We start from the raw sequence: 20,451 nt of genomic DNA, 5'->3' as shown, positions 1-20,451 counted from the left end.
CCGGCTGAGCGGTCCGCCTGCCTCTGCCAGGTGGGTGCTCTCTGCCCCTGCCGCGGGGACGCACAGAGGGACCAGAAACCCAGAGCCTTAGCTCTGCATCTGCCCTCAAATGAGCTCTCTCGGCTCCTCCCCGCAGGCCCTACAATCTTCGAATACAGCACATGAGCTCAAAAGGCCCGTTCCATGTCTTCCTTTCATTCAGTCCCCTTCTCCTTATGCCAGCCCTCCTGCCGAAACCTTTCTCCACACCACATCCACAGCCCCAAACCGGCCTTCCGGCTTCCACAAGGAGAGTTACCTGACTCTGCAGACCCGCTGCCCCCTCTGCCCTACCAGAACGTTCAGCCCCAGGCCCAACTGAACTACATTCCATTCCCTTAACTTAACAACCTTCCGGTTTCTTCCCCACCCCTCAGCTTTGCCCTGCACTTACACATCTCCTCTCCCCACTTGCCTCCAGGCCTCCTAAAGGTGTTGGCAACAAGAGGTCACTTCCTACAAGAAGGCCTCCCTAAATGCCTGTCCATTCCCAAAACTGGATTAATTGCACCTCCTCAGAGCAACCAAAGCACTCTGGGATGACTTCAGTGAAAGGACTTGGCAGAGGGCAGGGTCATTAGCAGGTGACTTCTCTCTGCCAGCTCAAGGGCACCTCAAGGGGCTGGCGAGGTGCAGCCCACTGTCTTCTCCCACCACAAGCATTCACAGTCCTTAGCGCTTACTATGGATCAGAAACTGCGCCAAGGACAAGGAGCACAGAGGTGAGCAAGGCAGATGACGTCTTAGTAGGGCACTCAGGAAATACCTGTTGCATGAATACATCCCACTGAAGTCTTTAGAAAACACCCAATCTTACCTCGTTCAGATGGATAAACAGGACTCAGCCCATAGTTGCCGTGAACTCAGATCCATGTCATGCGGCTGCCTCCGGAATCCAGGCCCGACTCTGGGACATTTCCACAGCAGCAGGCTCATCCTCAGCCACCTCTAAGGCAGACCGACATCGTGCTCACCTCCAAAACCAGGAGGCGGGAGGGGAGGCCTGGCTGACTGCAGTGACCTGGTGTGATTTACTCCGCTGATTGTTCCAGGCGTCTCCAGCTCTGTTTCCACATCAGTGACTAGATGAGTGACCTTGGGCAAAAACCGCTTACTCCTGCTGTGTCCCATTTTTTCATCAACAGGGCAAAGTCTTATGTGAAGATCAAAGGACATCGTGACAGGAATAGCTGTTGAAAAGAAAGAAAGGGATTCATATTTTCTGAATCCTGTTTGGGCAACTCCCAATAATTTAAAGCAGGATAATCCAATGGTCAAATTACCCAAGCCCTGAACCCATGATTGACGTCCACTGCCTGCCATCTTGGAACAGAAGGTGTCATGATAATGGTTAGGAGTTGGGCTTGGAGTCAGGCAACAAAAATTCAAATCCCAACTCTGCTTCTGCTTAGACATGCTGTTTCCTCATGCTGCCTTACCTCCTTATGCCCCCATTTCTTCATCAGGAAATAGGAATGTAGTAATAGTGCCAGGGTATCCAGGTGTTGTGAGGCTACTTGCGTAAGGAACCTAGCACAGTGCCTGGTACTAAGAAGTATGCAATTCATCTCAATTATCCAGTCAATCATTTACTCATCTAATATTTACTTAGCACTTATTAGATGTCAGAAAGTGTTGTAGGTATGAGGAATATTGAGGTGCACATGAGGAAGATAGACATGTTCTCTGCTCTCCAGCAAATTACAATCTACCAAAGGGAACAAATACTACGCAGTTAATTCCACAAAGTGGCAAAGATGAAAACTGGGATCAGTGCTAAAGGAAAAATACAATGAGCTAGGAGGCTATGGAATTGGAAACAATGCAGACTTTGAGGGATTTACAGGAGAAATAAAGGGCACCTGCCTTAAAATAACGCAGAAATGAACATATAGAAGGGAAGTCAATGTGGGCAGGTTAAAAAAAGCCAAGGAAAATTAATAACTTCACTAATCACCTTCTATATAAAGGCACCAAGCTAAGTACAATGAATAATTATCTTATTTAACACTCAACATCTATTCCACAAGGCGGTATTATCATCATTTTCTGGACAAAGAAACTGAATCTCACTGAATAGGCAATTTGTCCATGGTCCCGAGGTGATAGAGTCACAGTGAAGACCTAAGTCTGTTGCTTTTTCATACCTGCTATATTCCAGATTCTCTAATCTAGAAATACATAAAGCTTATAGAACTAAGGGATCAGGCTGAATGGAGCAGGTGATACTTGCGGGGAAATAGTAATTGGAGAGAACGAGCTCACAGGACCGTCTGGGAGCCCCACTGGGAGCGTCAGAATAAGAGCTCTGAGTCTGGCTCACTTGTAACTGGAGCCGCTGAGGGCTAGTGCTCACGCGCACCCGCTAGCCCCACTCCTCATCACAGAGCAGGCAGGGCGAGCCCTGCAGCTCAGCGGTGTCTCCAGAGCAAACGTGAAAGCCCATCAGAGCACCTGACGGATGGTGAGGATTCCACAACATGCATCATTCTTCACCTTAGTGTAGAAGCTGCTCTCAAGTCGCATGTCCCCAAATAAGGGACCTCCTACAGATAAGGTTTTCTAGACAAGGGAGAGTGAGCCTTGCCCAGAACCTGGAGGTCTGCTCACGAGTCATTGAGTTCTGGGCTTTGCAACCTCCCCGGCCAGTAATACGCATCAGTGCGGGAGACACAGAACTTGCCTATGGCTCTCAACGCTGAGGCTCCATGTCGGAAACGCTTTGGCAAGATATGTATGAGTTTTAATTTGCAAGAGGTAGAGTCTGTGTATGCATGCACATGTTACATGTTGGGGAAGGATTTACGGTCCAGAATCCCAGGCCGGGAAACAGTGTGAATTTCTCTGCGTAAACCTGCTCAGCTGATTCACAGGAACCTTTTCCGGGGGGACTAACAAGTGATTATTTTTTAATGTTTTTGTTCTTTCAAAATCCCTAGTTATCGGCCGGAAGTTAGTACCCAAGAAAGGATGGAGGTGGGGAGGGGAACGTTTGATGAACATTGAGCATCAGCTGCAGAAAAGGCTCTGTCCTCGGCACTCCGCATGCATTCTTCAGTTAAGCGAGTCACTGTATAATGTGGGTGTCTGTTTACACAGAAAGGGTCTTTCTGGGATCCTGGGAGAGAAAGGTCAGCTTCTTTGCCTCTGAATATGAACAAGGGCAGGCACCTCAATTGCCGCTGACAGCCATGAATCAGCCTCAGGATGAGCAAACGCTGAACAGATCAGAGAAAAGCACAGAATCCGAGTCCTTGATACCATGGGTCAGCACCTTCATCATCCAGCCCTGTACCGTGAACTTGGCTCTTGATTTCCAGTTAGGTGAAATGATAAATGGAGAAAATGTTTAAGCCAATCTGAGGCTGTTCCCTGTTACTTGCAACTGAAAGCATCCTTCCAACGCAGGAGATAAGGAGCATGAAATTATCAGAGGGTCTAACCTTTATCAAGACCAGAGCCTCTAGGGGCGCCTGGGTGGCACAGTCATTAAGCGTCTGCCTTCAGCTCAGGGCATGATCCCGGCGTTCTGGGATCCAGCCCCATATCAGGCTCCTCCGCTGGGAGCCTGCTTCTTCCTCTCCCACTCCCCCTGCTTGTGTTCCCTCTCTCGCTAGCTGTCTCTGTCAAATAAATAAATAAAATCTTTAAAAAAAAAAAAAAAGACCAGGGCCTCTGAACCTTGGCATTATTGGTATTAAGGACTGGCTATCACTTTGTTGTGGGGGCTGTGATGTGCACTGTAGAATGCTGAGTGGCATCCCTGGCCTCTATCCACTAGATGCCAGTAGAATTCCTTCCCCCAGTTGCGACAACCCAATATGTCTCCATATATCGCCAAATATCCCTGGAGGGTAAGACCATCTCCCCATAGAGAACAGTGATCAAGACCAAATTTTCAGGACTTCATTGGTTATATCACTTCAGAGCAATAATATTCTTAATCAATCAGACAATAACGAGTATCTGTGGGACACTCGGTCTGTGTTCAGTAAAGGCAAGTTCACAATTATGACTCTGACGCCCAGCGTGATCCTTATAATCATCAAAGAAAGACACAATTATGTCACCAGCGTCTGCTAAAACTCAACGTGGTTATGGGCTTGGAATCGTTTTACAAATTGCAAGGCATTTGGTAAGCTGCAAAGTGCCTTGTAATGGCAACAGGGTTTTAGAAAATGCCAAATACTTTTGAGATGATAAAGTGGCTTATTGTAAACCGTAAACGGCTTTGCAAACTGTAAAGTACCTTGGAAAAGGTGCAGCAACTTATAAAGTCTATTGTAAATGATGCTTATAAACTAAAAAGTGCTTTGTGAAATGTGTACTACTCTGTAAACTACAAAAAAGATTTAGCATGGAAACCTTTTAAATGGGTGTTACTCAGATGGAAATTGATCGGGGCATGTTAGAAAAACCTTCGGCTTGGGGCGCCTGGGTGGCACAGCGGTTAAGCGTCTGCCTTCGGCTCAGGGCGTGATCCCAGCGTTCTGGGATCGAGCCCCACATCAGGCTCCTCTGCTGTGAGCCTGCTTCTTCCTCTCCCACTCCCCCTGCTTGTGTTCCCTCTCTCGCTGGCTGTCTCTATCTGTGTTAAATAAATAAATAAAATCTTTAAAAAAAAAAAAAAAAAAAAAGAAAAACCTTCGGCTTAAAAATAGTGGTGCCTTTTTCTAAGTGCCAAGAGAGACCAAAAAAAAAAAAAAAAAAATCAAAAACCTTCTTTCCCCAAAGCATTTAGTTTGTTCATTTATTTACTTTTGTAGCAGATGAGTCAGAATCCAGCTATTAGAAGATTGAAACGTTATGTTTTTGCATTTTTTCGTTTGGGAAAGAAACTGCTCTAGAACTTACTGGAATATGGGATGGATAAACACTAGTCATAAGCCTTCTGCAAGTGTAGCACGCTCCAAATTCTGAAGACAAATATTTGGATGATAATTCTTACTTGGATTTTTTTAAACAGCTCCCAGGGTTCTACTGTATATTTTCATCTCGGCCTAAGGAAGGGGGTGGACCGTACTGCGAGCCACGGCTATTATGTCTTGGAAACCTGGCATTTGTCAGGAAGCTCCCCCCCAAACACACACACGTCACCACCACGGAAGGCAAGAACACCTGGCAAAGCTGTCTGAGCCTGTTCACAGCCTCAGTTAATTGTTCAGAAGCAGATCAACCCCAGAACCATGGCGTGGTCAAACAGGACGAATCCTTAGGAAGTATTTTTACTTCGCGATTTTTCAGAGTGCGTTCCTGGAAGCCCTAGAGCTTAGGGAGTTACTTAGGGGTCCCCAGAAGGTGAGAAAAGGAGGAGCGCTCTCCTCTACCTGGACTTTTATCTGCACAACAAAATGCAATGTTATATAAAAGTGTGTCTGAAAGGAAGTATTGTGCAAAAATATTCGAGAGGAAAACGTTGCTTGTCCAAAACAGCCATGTCGCAGACGGGGAAAGGAAAGGCCCGGCATTGCCTTTTGCCAAAAGTTTCACAAGCGGTAAAAGAAGAGAAGCTTGGAGTCTGCGTCCCTACCTCAATGGCCAACGTTCTCTCTCCGATGTTGTTATTACCATTTCTCTATTCAGCAAGCCTTTGATGGAGACAACAAAGAATCACGCTGCCAGCCCTTGCCGGACCCCTCATACCTGACAGATGGGGGGCGTTCCTCTTTCCCTTTATCCCCGTTGTCCTTCTGTGTTGGAAGACAAGTTTGTCTCGGACATGCACAAGAACCCACAGAAATGTGCAGAATCCGGAAAAGACACGTGTCCATATTGGGGGGGTCCTTCTCGAAACGTAGACTCCAGAGAGGCTAAAAAGTTTGTGTTCCAGGAAGAAAAAGAAAAAAACATCCCACTGCCAGATCTGTGAAGACTCCCGGGGGGGCTGCACCTGCTCCCCCCCGCCATTTGCCAGAGGTGTTCATCTTGTCTCCGTGGCACTCTGTCAGCAAGCCAGGAGATGTTTTAAATGGGACTGCTGTCTCCTCACCAATCCAGTGATAGATATGAACGGATAATATAAATTCTCTAGCCATACCTTGGCATTTATTTCAATGTAAGTGTATTTTTTCCCAAGTATAAAGCCCAATAGTAATTTATCAAGAGACAAATCATTTTTTCTTGGCAGTGAAGTCTGCAAAATTCCCATTTTTAAGGCCTTAAATCTCCCTATTTTGACAGAAGTAAGAAAGCATTAGAAGCTTTGATTTAGCAGGATCATACAAAATAGTTTCTCATAATTATCCTTTTGGATGATGTATGCGTGTCTTTTCCCCCTTCTTATTAAACCCGAGGTCTCCATTTTTCACCCAGCTGTATTACTAAATTAAATTGCCTTTTGTTGTATTCAAGTTAAACACTTTGCCGAAAGCCTTTCTTGTTCGGGAAAATAACATTTACCCAATATGTGCCCATGTTTTACTGTTTGAATTTACTGTTCACAATTGTTTAGTTTGCTGGGTAATTTGGGGATATTGTTTGTTTTAATAGGAATAATGAATCACTGTAATTTAGTGTAGTATTTGGAGTACCGTACCGAGGAGGTAGGGAAGGGGATACTGAAGACCCATCACATGAAGAAAGTGATTTTTCCCACTGCAAAAGCAGATGGAGAAAGATTAGAGGAAGTTACTGGAAGCCATAAACAGCTGTGAAGATATTCTGCAGTCTCGCCAGCTTTTTCTCAAGTGGAAAACAAGCCTCGAACAGGGTGGGTTGGGCTGAGCTGGCCTCCTCTGCTCCTGACCAAGTTTTCCGAGACGGCCTTAGTGAGACCTCCTCCTTCCTTCTCCTCTCAACCAGCCACGCTCTGTTGGGCAGTCGCGGGCAACGCGGGTTGAGAAGGAGGTGTGGGGTCCGAGTCCAGACACTGCTGCCTGCTCACGACAGGGGCGTCATTTCCGGGGCTCCCAGGCTCCCCGCCGTGAACTCCAGCAAAAACATCCGCCCTGCCCACGCCACCTGGTTCTTGTGGGAACTGACATAAAACAGCCTATATGTGCCCAAGAGAGTCCACTCGACTTGAAAGCCCACCGATCATCAGCAGCTCCACATGAAGTCTCCCCGGGGCGAAGGAAGGAGGACTTCCATCTGAAGCCCCAGTTTCTTTGTGAAAAGCAGCCACCAAACCAGATGGCTTGTTTCACTCTCCTACCCAATCTGCTGTGATCAGACGGATGGCTGTGCAGGTTCCTTTAGGGATCTACTGGGATGATCCACCATCCTTGTCGTTTCTCCCATCTCTGTTCGATGCTGACTTTGTGTGGTCAGTGCTTTTAGAAGCGTGTGAGCTAATCCCCACGTCTCAGACATACTACCGGTCTCCTGCATGAGCGGAAACAGAGCTCTTTGGTATCCTTCACACATCGGGTTTTCTTCCCTTCTTCTTTGTGTTGAAGTAAGACGGAACTAGGTTCAAATCCCAGGTCTGCCACCTACTAGCTGGTGAAATTGGGTATGTTATTTAAATCCTCCGAGGTCGACTTTGGAGTCAAAAGGGATGTATCTGGATCTCAGCCACGTCATGGGTCTTAGACAAATAAATTAGTATCGCTGTTACTTTCCTGAAACCTAAGAAGTGAAGACAGTATGCCTATCTTGTGTATTTGTAAAGACTAAGGGCAGGAACATGAAGCCAGTGCTTCCAGCGGGGGGCCTCTAGAGCTTCTCTGATAACCCCTCCCTGTGCAAGAGGCAGTGCGGGGTCAGGCTGCCAAGCTGGGGCCAGAAGCCCAGACCGGCTCTCACCTGCGGTGGCAGAGAATGAGGCCCTAAGGCACAAATGAGGGTCACACCCTGAGGGAATGTCAGATGAACTTTAGTAGGATTTCCTTCAGCGTGTCAGGAGAAAGCAGAAAAATCAATGATCTATACTTCCACATGAAGAAGCTAGAAAAAGCAGCAGAAATGCAATGCAAAATAACCAAAAGAAATGGGGGGGGGAAGCATTAGACATAATCAATAAACAGAAAACTTTTAAAAATCAACAGAGCCCCAAATTGATCTTTCGAAAAGATTAATAAAAATCGATCGGCCCCTCGCAAGACTGATCAAGAATAAAGAGAGAAGACGCAAGTGATCGATATCAGGAATGAGAGAGAAGACGCGGTATGAAAAGCTAAGGAGATATTAGAAATATCTTCGCGTCCGTAAGTTTGACATTTGAGATGATACAATCGCATTTCTTGAACGTTACAAATAACCAAGTCTGACTGAAGAAGGAATTTTAAAACTTGAATGGGACTGTGTCTATTACAGAAGTTGAATTTGTAATTTAAGTAAACTTCCCACAAACAAAAATTTCGGCCCAGATGGCTTCACTGGTGAATTATATACTACATTTAAGGAAGAAATAATATCCATGCCACAAAAACTCTTTTCAGAATATAGAGGCGGAGAGAACAATTCTCATATGAAGTCAACATAATTTTAATACCAAAATTTCACAAAGATATTATTACCAAAACAGAAAGAAAGAAAAAAAAACCACCGCACACCAATATTCCTCATGAACATAAAGGAAATAGAAATTCCTGACTAGATATTAGCAAATTAAATCCAGCAGTATTTAAGAAGTGTGACAAATCTTGATCAGGTAAGATTTACTCCAGGAATTCAAGGTTAATTAAACATGTGAGAAAACATTAATGTAACTTATCATATTAGCACAGTTATGGAAAGAAGTTACATGGACTTACCAACAGATGTGGGAAAGCAGTCAACAGAATTCATCATCCATTTGTGATAACAATTCCCAGCAGATAGAGACTAGAAGGGAATTTTTTCATCTAATAAAAAGCATCTACAAAAACAAACAACAACAACAGCAAACCTTAGCATTAGCATCATTCTTACTGGTGAAATTCTGAGCCTTTTCCTCCCAGTTCATTATACAGGATGTCCTAAGTGGCACAATAACTCTAGAGAAATAGAAAGCATAAATATTGGAAAGGACAAAATAAAAGTGTTTTTGTATACAGATGACATGATTATTTACAAAGAAATCCTGAGGTATCTACCAAAAACAAACAAAAATAACAAGTAAACTCTACGAGCCCATAGATTTCAAAATCAATGTGTAAAAGTTACTATTTCGAAGACTGCCAATAAAAATTTGGAAATAGTTTTAGATTCTATTAATAACATCAAAAGAAGAAACTCAACTTTTCTCTTACTCTGTACATGAAAACTTGGAAATGAATCATAAATTCAAACATATAAGGTAAAACTATCAACTTCTAGAAGAAAACAAGAGAGAATATCTTCAGAACCTAAGTATAGGGAACATGAAAAGCACAAATCGTAAGAGAGAAAATAATCCATTAGACTTCGTCAAAGTTAAAAACTTCTCATCAAAAGACACTATTAAAAATATAAAGCCACAAGCCAACAACTCGGAAAATATTTGCAACACAAACATCTGAAAAAGGGCTTATATCTATTATATATAAAGAACCCCTATAACCATACTAAAAAAAAACACAATTTTTTTAATGGACAAACACTTGAACGGACACTTCACAAAGCCAGATATATGAAGTATATGAAAAGCTCAACACTTTAATCATCAGGGAAATGCAACTTAATAGAACACTGAGATATTTCATAGCCACTATCATGGAAAATCTGACAATACTAAGTGTTGGAAAGGATGAAGATTCTTCATAGAATTCTTATTCCTCACTGGTTGGACTATATAACATGTAAACATGTCGTGAAACTGGCCTTTTTTTTTTTTTTTTTTTACAAATTTACACATAAATATTACTCAGCAATTATAGTTCTTGGTATTTACCCAAGGAAAATAAAAACATGTTTCAGAAATGACTTGTACTGGAGGTTTTCATAGCAGCTTCATTCATAACAGTCAAAAATTGAAACAACCCAAATGCCCATCAGGCAGTAAGTGGATAAACATAATGTAGGATGTCTATTTTTGAGATTATGCATATGCATGTATATGTGAATAAGCCATTGATATATATAACAACCCAGATGAATCTCAAAAACATCCCACTGACTGAAGGAATATGGAGACTGTATAATTTTATTACATGAATGCTGGAATAGGCACACATAGCCCCAGCATGGTCACGATGAAGCATAGATGTTATTGGGGAATTTCAGCCAGCCAAGTCTTGCTAAGTCCCCGCCAAGTTCCCCAGACAGGCTTCCTGGTCTCCACTCCAGAAAATAAGTGGGCTGGGCCTGTGAATCCACCTGTGCAGGACATGGTGAACAGGTGGAATCATGCCCCAATTTGTCCTGAACGGTGGGTCCAAGAAATGCACGACAAAGCGAACACTATACTAGCAAAGCAACTTTTTTCATTTTACTTTTTTTTTCATCATGGCAAGTGTACTCTTTAATCCCATCCCCTATTTCCCCCATACCCCCACCCACATCCCCTCTGGTAACCATTACTTTGTTCTCTATAGTGAAGAGCTTCTTGGTTTGTCTCCTTTTTTCCCCCTTGGTTTATTTCTTAAATTCCACTTTCAAATGAGATCACATGGTATTTGTCCTTCTCTGACGGACTTATTTCACGCAGCATAACACCCCCCAGTTCCATCCACATCATGGCAAATGGCAAGATTTCCTTCCTTTTTGTGGCTGAGTAATATTCCATTGTATATCTATATATACCACATCTTCTTTATCCTTTGAACCATTGATGGATACTTGGGCTGCTTCCATAGTTTGGCTTTTGTAAGTGATGCTTCTATAAACATAAGGGAGCATACATCCTTCTGAATTTGTGTTTTTGCATTTTGGGGGTAAATACTCAGCAGTGCGATTCCTGGATCATAGGGTAGTTCTATTTTTAATGCAAGGTAATTTTTTTAATGGAATAACTCCCAGAATTCCAGGGGAAGGTCCACCCATCGGCTCCCACGAGCATGAGACCCTGATTAGGCCCTCTAGTCTTCCACGTGTCCCCAGCAGGCTGGGCCAGGAGCTAGGGAAGGTATTTGATCTACACTCTGCATGGTATTCTCCATGAATGCAGCTGTGCACACACGTGTGATTTTGTTCGCCATTTATAATAGAGGAATGTGTGTGCAGGACAGGTGGTGTGCATCCATGTGCAACTGTGATTGTGTGTGTGTGCGCACACGTGCATCGGTGTTCATGGGATGCCTGTGTGTATGTGTGCGTCCACATGCGTGTGTGTTTGTAATGGGTACTCAGGGTTCACAGAAGCAGATGCTGGCTTACTCTGGAGTGACACTGAGTGATTCCGCCACTGACAGGAGGAGGTGCCTGCCTCCTCTCCTATCACCGTCTCCCAAAGACCTCTCAGGTGCTGTGGCCCTCCCTTCGCCCTGCTGGTGACCGATAAGCCCCCAAGAGCATCGTTTACAGCCCCCATAAGAGCAGCGAGCACATCTGCTCCAAACGGCAGGAAAAACGGACCACTCTCAACAGGTCTGCAGTTTCCACAAGCTGATAAGCTGACACTTGGGGGGTGTTGACTTAAAAATCAGGAGATTTTTATATTTCACGATGTGTTTGGGTTTTATCAACGTCTCCTCATCCCTCTGTTCTTGATGTTTCATTACGCTTGCGATCAGTTCTGACAGCCTAAACAGAGCTTCATCCGGACAGTTTACTCTTTAAATGAATGATCCTCACATCTTCTGACATCCCTTTCCATCCTCCCTGAAATGCGCTCTTCAACATCTGGCAGAGCTGGTTGGAGCTGCCAGAACCTTCTTAATTCAATAATCAGAACAGGTGCCAAAGACGTAAATCCATGACTGTTAATTCTCCAAGTTCTGCTCTCCCTCTCCACCTACCTAAATTGTTTGGAAATGAATGTCAGCTCTCTGCTCGGCCAATTACAGGCTCTGGGCAGCCTGTGTCAGAGACAGAGATTTCAAAAACGAGAAAATTCACAACTGATCCCCAGAAGGAATGTTTTAAAACCTCTTCCTAAAATGAAGCTTGGTTTCATTTTAGTCTTGGTTTAGAATGAACAGAGGTGAGGCAGGGCTCAGAGCTTATTTTCTAAGATCGCAATTCTCAGAGCATGCCGAAAGATCCCCCTGCATCAGAATCACCGGGAAGTCTTTGAGATTCTATCATGCCAGGCCCCCACACAAACGCTGAGACAGCAAAAATGTGCATAGTTAACCAGAATGACCAGGGTGAGTCTAGGCCTGGGACAATCGGAGATCAATAGATATAAAGATTTTTACCCCCGCCCCCAAAAAAGAAGCAACCAAACAAATCAAACCGGGGTCACTTATAAAAAAGCAACTCCATTCAGTCACCCCTTGTCCCCCCCCTTTAAAGAACATAAAACAGTCAAGTGAGTTGCTTTAAAATTAGAATTGGGGGCCATAAAATTTGTTTAGGAAAAACCATAAATCCTGAAAAATAAGTCCCTATTTTATTTTATGTCCAGTGAGGGGGTGAGTGGGAGAGAATGGAAGGAAGGGAAACATTACAGAAGGGTAGAAAAAGGAGGAAATTAGGAACAGAGAGGAATTTGCTTTTTTGAGTAGTTTCTCTATGACAGTCACTCTTCTAAACATCCCACACAGGATATTCTGCATTGCCCGAGGAAGGGAGAGAGGGTGGGGAGAGACAGAGAGGATGTAACAATCAGATGAGGGTGGCAGGGACACAGAAGAAGACACAGAGAAACAAAAATACAGACAAAGAGAAAAATGCACAGTGATACCAAGAAATACGGAGAAACCAAGAGCCATGGAGATCCAGAGAGGGTGATGGTACAGAGAGATATGGTATTAGTCAGCTTCAGCTGCTGTAACAAATACCCCAGACCCAGACCCAGTACCAAGGGTTGGAATTTCGGCGTATGCATTTGGCAAGGGGACAAAATTGATCCCTAACAAATACTAGGAGACAGAGGACAGGGTGGAATACACTAACGTATCCATAAGACCGTCCAAAGAGGGAAAGAAAGGCAGAGCTAAAAGGAATTTTTGGTTTTAATTTTATTTAAATTCAAATAATTGACATAGAATGCATTATTAGTTTCAGAGGCAGAGTTCAGTGACTCATCAGTTGCATATAACAGTGCTCATTACATCACGAGCCCTCTTTAATGCCCATCACCCAGCCACCCCATCCCTTCACCCTCCTCCCCTCCAGCAAACCTCAGTTTGTTTCCTATGACTAAGAGTCTCTTATGGTTTATCTCCCTCTCTGATTTCATCTTGTTCTATTTTTCCCTCCCTTCCCCTATGCTCCTCTGGGTTTTTTTCTTAAATTCAACATTTGAGTGCAATCATATGATAACTGTCTTTCTCTGATTGACTTATTTTGCTTGGCATAATACCTTCTAGTTCCATCCATTTCACTGCAAATGGCATGATTTCATTTTTTGATGGCTGAGTAATATTCCATATATATTCCAGTAATATATATATGTATACCAAATCTTCTTTCTCCATTCATCTGTCGCTGGACATCTGGGCTCTTTCTGTAGTTAGGCTACTGTGGACATTGCTGCTATAAACATTGGGGTGTAGGTGCCCCTTCGAATCACTACATTTGTATCTTTGGGTAAATGCCTAATAGTGCAATTGCTGGGTCATAGGGTAGCTCTATTTTTAACTTCTTAAGGAACCTCCATACTGTCTTCCACAGTGGCTGTACCAGCTTGCATTTAAAAGGAAAAAATTTTAAATACATTTTGAAGTCATTTTTCATTGAGGTCCCACTCTTTTGTCTGCTTAGGCAACAGATTTCAGTCTTATTTAAGACACATAAAATGGTGTTTAGCTGACTAATGATGTGTTGTTCGTAGATTTCCAGCAACTCTCATCTTTGGTTCCTTGGCCCCATCAAGCTCCAACCATCTGCAATTCTATTATTCCAATCCATGCTTCACAATTTAACTTATTAAGGGAAAAACTTCGTTTATCTGGCCATCAAATTAAATATAAAGAGGACATCCCTGTCCCCAAGCGGCAACTCACTTGAATTGGAAGCACAGTATTTTAAGGGAATCATCTGACTGTAAACCCCCAAATTTAATATCCAATTGATTTAGCACTTTTGCTTCAAGCTAGTCCTAAGGAACTCTTCTACTATTTTGAAGTTACCTCCAGCTTGTAATATTCTTATGATTTATAAGAGATATCCTAGAGCACCGTATACTGTGACTATTTGGAATATTCTTGGTCACGCTATGTAATGGAGCCATTGATATCATATTATTAATAATCCTCCAGGGTAGAGAAAAAGAAAACCTGTCCTGTGGTTGGAGGAAGATTAACAGTAACTGAAATCCTAAAGAACTCCGCCAGGTCCCAGATGCATAAGCACTGGGTTGGATTGCTGGGTGGAAGGCATCTTAACAGATAAGAAAGTGTGCAAGGCGATGACTCTCAAACACTGGTGTGTAGAAGAATCTCCTGGGGAGTTTCCTAAAAAATGCAGATTCCTGGTAGAGATTCTTAATCAGTAAATACAACATGGGGTGCGATCAGCAGCATTTTTACTGGAAATCCAGGGGATTTGGAGTCAGTGTTTATCGAATCGTTTGTTAAAAAACACAGGGATGCTGGGAAGGTTGACAGCCTTGGGCTCAGACAAATCAGGACTCTGACAGTTACATCCTGTGGCTTAATGCCTCGCGATCAGTTGCTGGTCTGCATAGTGGGGTGTGGATACAGCTCAAAGGTTTATTGCAAGGATTATTTTAAAAAACCTATGTAAAATGAAGTACTGAGCACAGAGACATGCAATGAATACCAGGCACTCCAGAGGTATAACGTATAAATACACCTACTCACCCCAATACCCATTCAAATAAACATTGTATTTATTTAAAGTATATAATAAAATCACATGACCTTCAGGCTCAACAGATACGAAAAACTCAGGGCGGGGGATGGATTTTCCAAGGCTACAGCCCACTAGGACAATTTTTAAGGGAATGGCTCCGAGCCACCGCCTCCCCCCACCCTGCAACCAAACACCTCCCTACAGCGCTGCCCAGGGGGCTCCAACAGGCTGGATGCCCTCTCTTGCTCATTTATCACCATCTGTATACTACTTTCTTAGGATCCTCAGGAAGTCAACAGTCTTTGAGACGCCTTCCTGATCTCCAGGTTGGACTATAAAGTCATATATTCATTTTGGCTTGAAACTCAGTGCCCGGATGACTTTCTTCTCTGAAAGCCGTGCTACGCAAGTGGAATTATATTCAACAGTTCTCCAGATCACGGATTTCAGAATGATGAGTAAGGACTGTCAGAGAAATCTCAGCCCCTAGGAGTCCAAGTATAGGTGTCTGTGAGAAAATGGTCTTTAAAAAAGCTACAGTAGAGTGGTGGTGTTTCATTCGAGTCACCAATCGTTGGGAACATTCACCAGTAACACACGGCAACTCCCACCATCCTGAGTAGCTCTTGATGCTGCCAATTTTATTACCACTCCCACGACCGTCCCTACTATTACTCCCGCTACTGTAATAAAATGATTAATATTAATCATCATCATCACAAAATAATAGCTAACATTAATATGTGCTTCCCATATGTCAGACACTATGTTAATTTCTTTGCCTCTATTCTCCCATTTAATTCCGAAACTAAAACTGGAAACTACTTATCATTATCCCCATTTCACTGTAGAAGATAGAGGTTTAAAGGGGGTGGTGCACACCTTGACCACAGGCCACGGAGCGCACTCAGAGCAGGGCTGGAGATCCAGCCTGGCTTCGCCTTGGCTCCAGGTGCAACGTTGGGGTTCCCGACTTTGAGCGTGAGGCTCCTTCCTTCACACTAAAAACTGAGCAGACCCTCATAAGGCAGTACCCCCATTCTTGGCGTGTTGAGAAAATACGCAGCGGCAGAAAGCAATGGTGAATTTTGCAAACGTTTCTGCGACTCTGCATTTGCTAATCACGGCAGCATCTGCAAACGAGTGAACACGCGGCATAGTTTGCTGGAGCGAAACCAACATTGACATGACAATGAGTGCTGGCGGACGAATTCGGGGAAATGTTTCAGCAACTGCCCTCAGTCCAAATTGGGCTAACAGGTCCCATAGCCAGAAATAGGGTTTACAATTCCGCAAATCCAACTCTCATGTTGTAGTGAGTTAATGGCAGGTGGTCTTCCAAGGAAGTCTTTGACTTCAATCAATCCTCTCCAGGGTATCAGTGTACCAAATTGGTAGCTCATGTCTCAGGGTCTCAACTACCCAGTCTCCTCACTCACGTCTGTCCCAGGAAGTTGCTGCGTTGCTTAGAACCAGTGTCAGCGAACCACAGAACCATAGCCAGCAGGCCAACCCCAGCCCACCTCCTGTTTTGTAAATAAAGTTTTATTGGCGCACATCCACGCCCACTCATTTGCAAATTGTGTATGGCTGCTTTCCCATTACAGCTGCAAATACATCTGATATCTGGCCCTATATGGAACAAGTTTGCTGACTGGTGAAACTAAGGTGCTATGGGAAATTTCCCTTTGCATCATCTGATATTCTAGCGAACACTCTGGAACATTCTGGAGTTTTGTTACTTTAGACACCCGCAACAGTCATCCAGACCTTCCAGAAAAGTTAGGTGGGAAGGGACAGAAAGAAGGATAAAAGTAAACCTTCTGAGAACAGAAAGGGAACTCGGAGCACCTCCGGAAGCCCTCACCCTTCTGGGAGAAAGCTCTTCTCCCTCTCTGTGAGTTAACGTAACTGGGCCAGGAAAGAAGCGTTATATGCTCCATCAGTTGTAGGACCTAGGGTGACAACCGTCTGTGACACCCAATCCTACCATATCAAGATCTGGCCGGAGATCACAGGGCAGTGCGCCCTGGGAGGAGAGTGTATGAAAGGAGCCACTGACTTGGAGTCAGAGGCTTCGTGTAGAATCTCCAGCAGACCCATCACTTAGCTGTGTGACCTTGGGCGAGCCACTCAGCCTCTCTGAGATTTCCCACTCATGTTGTCTCTTGTCTGGAACCACTCATTGGAACAACAGCACTGCCTACCCTAGCACGGCCAGCCCCTCCTCCTCTTTCAAATATCATCTCAATGTCACCTCCTCAGAGAAGTCCTCACTGCTTTCCACCTGCCATCACCTTCTCTGCCATCCACACCATCCATTCCACCACCTGCCCAGTTACCTAATTCACTAGCTTGTTCACGTGTTAATCATCTGCCTCCCCGCCTAGATGGCTAACTCTGCAAGGACAAGGACCTTTTCTGTTATGTGCACTCCAATCCCAGGACTTAAAAACACACGGGGCATGTAGGAGGCATTCCAAGAGTAATAGTTGAATGAGTAAGTGAATGAGCGCACACGTTAATGAATGACCTACCGTACTGGGCTGGCAAGAGCACCTTACAAAATAATGCTTTGTGAGGTGTTACATGGATGTAACCAACACATTGGGGTTTTCCCAGTGCCCATCTGAGAACTGAATACGCCTGCCCAAGGGAGGAAGTTCTGAACCAAAATGTTCACCAGTTCTCAAATCTGACGATACAAATATGGTTCATCGGCTCGATTTGTTCCCTTCCAACCCTGCAGAGAGTTCTGGAAGTCCAAGTCAAGAATACAGGTGCACCTCGTTGTACTGTGCTCTGCTTTATTGTGCTTCGCACATGTGTTTTTCACACATTCACGGTTTGTGGCAGCCCTTCGCCAAGCACGTCTATCAGCACCATGTTTCCAACAGCGTTTCCTCTCTTCGAGTCTCTGTGTCACATTTTGGTCATTCTCGCGATATTTCAAACTTTTCCATTATTATCATATCTGTTATGGCGATTATGACTCACTGAAAGCTCAGCTGATGGTTAGCATTTTGGGGCAAGAAAGTATTTTTTAATCAAGGCACATGCATTGTTCTTTTAGACGTAATGCTGTTGCACATGGAATAGACTAGAGTGTAAACATAACTTTCAGGTGCACTTGGAAACGAAAAACATAATTTTGACTCGCTCTACTGCAATATTCACTTCATTGCAGTGATCTGTAACCAAACCTGCCGTAACTCCGAGGTACGCCTGTATATATTCATAGACTTGTCATTACACACACACACACACACACACACACACACACACACACACACACGTACTCTGACTTTAGCCCACATGATTACACTAAATTACCTGCCTGTTATCCCTAAGCATGGAGGGACTCACTGGTGGCAGAGGTCCTCCCCCAGCTTGGACACAAATGTATCTGTCTTCACATATAACCTGATCTGTAGAATGGGATGAGTGTGGGCTGAAGGCAAGGTTTATGTTTCTGTGTTTATGTTCAGAGTCCCTAAAATGGACTGTGTTGTTCCTCCTGCCAGCCCACGGGGCTTTACTGTGTCTCCTCCGCTGGTCCCCCTCTCCCAGCCCTGCCCCACCTCACCCAACTCTTCCTCATCCACTCCATTTCCTCGAAAGGTCCAGTCATCAGAAAGCCTTTGCTTGACCTCGACTCCTAGCCCAGGTCAGAGCCTTCATTATACGTAATTTACCTTCCTACCATAGTTCAAAATAATAACGGACTTAATAATTCACATAACCTGAACGTAGGCTGGAGTTTCCCTGCCCCCTCAGGGACTAGTTTAAATTTGGATGGATCCCCAATACTATGAGATATGATACCCAAATTTCTCCCCTTCAAGTTCTGAGAGTTGCAGAAATCATGCTCCATGCTTCTATCTGCTTCTCCCACACCCAGTCTTGAAGACCAAGGAGCTGTTCTCGCCTGCGTCCATCCCGCACAAGCAATGGCTCCCCTCTGGTGCACACTACCAGCTTCTCAAGCTGGTTCCTGGTGTGAGTTACAGAGGACACAGGGGTGCACAAGGATGGCGTGTTACCACTTCTGTTAATGGTGCTAAGCACACCCATCTCATCGTCCCCACCTGCCCTTCTCCCTCCTCCTGTCTTCTTTCGGCACAAACAGAAATCCTTCCCTTACCCAACAGACAGGTCCTCCTACTCACAAGCCCATTCTGCCCCAAACCAGAGTCACCTAGGAAATCTTCCGAGTAAACATAGCGCTCATTAATTTTTTTAAGAAAATAAAAAACAAAAAACTCCTTTCAGAGTTTGCTTTAGCCTGGGATCTTGATGGTGTTGCCAGAAAGTGATGGGCAAGGATGTTCCTGTTTGTGAAAGAGGCAGTTAGCTCAGCAGGGTGACGGCTAAGAGCCATACACAACACCCCCTGGCCTTCCAAAGCTCTGCGCCGATGCTAAAGCGCCGATGCTAAAGCGCCGATGCTCTGCGCCCCTTGGCCTTGTCAACAGCTCACATCCCCATGGGGCAAGTTAACTAACTGCTCTTGGACTCTAAGATTCTAACTCTGATGCCACCTCTGATCACCAGCTGAGACTCTGGGACCAATTACAATGTGTGTCAGGAGATGCCCCCCAAACCTACCGAGCAGTTTGCCAACACCAGCAGGGGGTCCTACAATTCAACTTAATTCTGACACCATCTACCTGGAGGCATGATCAGATCCCACAGGTGAAGGACTCAGAACTGATTGTCCCCCCCCACACTTCCGATGACAGTCACAAATCCAGTGGCCATCTGTGCTTTGGACTGACTCTCTGTAGACTGGATTTTCCAACGATCCCCCTCCTTGGGTTTGCTGAATCTGCTAGAGAGCTCACAGAACTCCAAGAAACTTTTAACTTACTCAATGAGCGGTTCATTACAGAGCCTATAACTCAGGAATAGCCAGATGGCGAGTTGCGTAGGGCAAGGTGTGGAGAAGGACTCAGAGCTTCCCATGCTTTCTCGGACCAAGCCACGCTCCCCAGTTCCCTATATGTTCACCAACCTGGAAGCTCTCTGAACCCTGTCTTTCTGGCGCTTTAGGGAGGCTTCGTTACATAGGCATGACTGATTAAATCACTGGCTATTAGCAACTGAACTCAACCTCCAGCCCTTCTCCCCTCCCCCGAGGTTGAGGGGTGCCACTGAAAGTTCCAAACGGCTAATGATGTGGTTGTTTCCCTGGCAACCAGCCCCCATCCTTAGGTGCAAACCAAATGTCACCTCATTCATGTAACAAGAGGTACCTTTATCTCTCTCATCACTTGGGGAATTCCAAGGGTTTTAGGAGCTCTGCGCCAGAAGGAGCTGGCATTTGGGATGAAGACCAAATATATATTTCTTCCTATAAATCACAGTATCACAGCCTGTTTCCTCATTTGTCAAATGGGGGGGGAACACCAACCTCATAAGGATTACATTCCACTTCCTTTTCCCAGACACCTCATTCTGTTCTTCACAAAAAAGACAGATGCTAAAATCAGGAAGTTGGAAATGATCCCTACGTGCCACATAAGGTCAGGTGCCACGGTGGGCCTGATTTTTTCTTCTCTTTGCAAATGCTCTGTCTCAGTACAACGGGGTGCACCAAGTCAGAGCCCAGAAAAAGAGGTCGTCGCAGATGGCAAAGTGCCTTGCCCC

The 20,451-nt window shown here is 44.6% G+C and overlaps 1 long non-coding RNA gene across 2 annotated transcripts in view; it reads right to left on the bottom strand.

The window, feature by feature from the left end:
- The window catches only part of LOC103668572, a 100,756-nt gene that overhangs the window by 39,905 nt on the left and 40,400 nt on the right, over positions 1 to 20,451 (bottom strand). For both annotated transcript variants that reach the window (XR_570087.2, XR_570089.2), the window contains exons 7-8: positions 8,736 to 8,839; positions 857 to 1,229 (exon numbers count right to left, since the gene is read on the bottom strand). This is a non-coding gene — a long non-coding RNA (uncharacterized LOC103668572). The remainder of the gene's footprint in view (positions 1 to 856; positions 1,230 to 8,735; positions 8,840 to 20,451) is intronic.

This window comes from Ursus maritimus, unplaced genomic scaffold, assembly GCF_017311325.1.
Source record: "Ursus maritimus isolate PB19 unplaced genomic scaffold, ASM1731132v1 scaffold_2, whole genome shotgun sequence".
NCBI lineage: Eukaryota > Metazoa > Chordata > Mammalia > Carnivora > Ursidae > Ursus > Ursus maritimus.
Note: the sequence above shows the minus strand (reverse complement) of the source record. Positions and strands in the feature narration are given on the sequence as shown.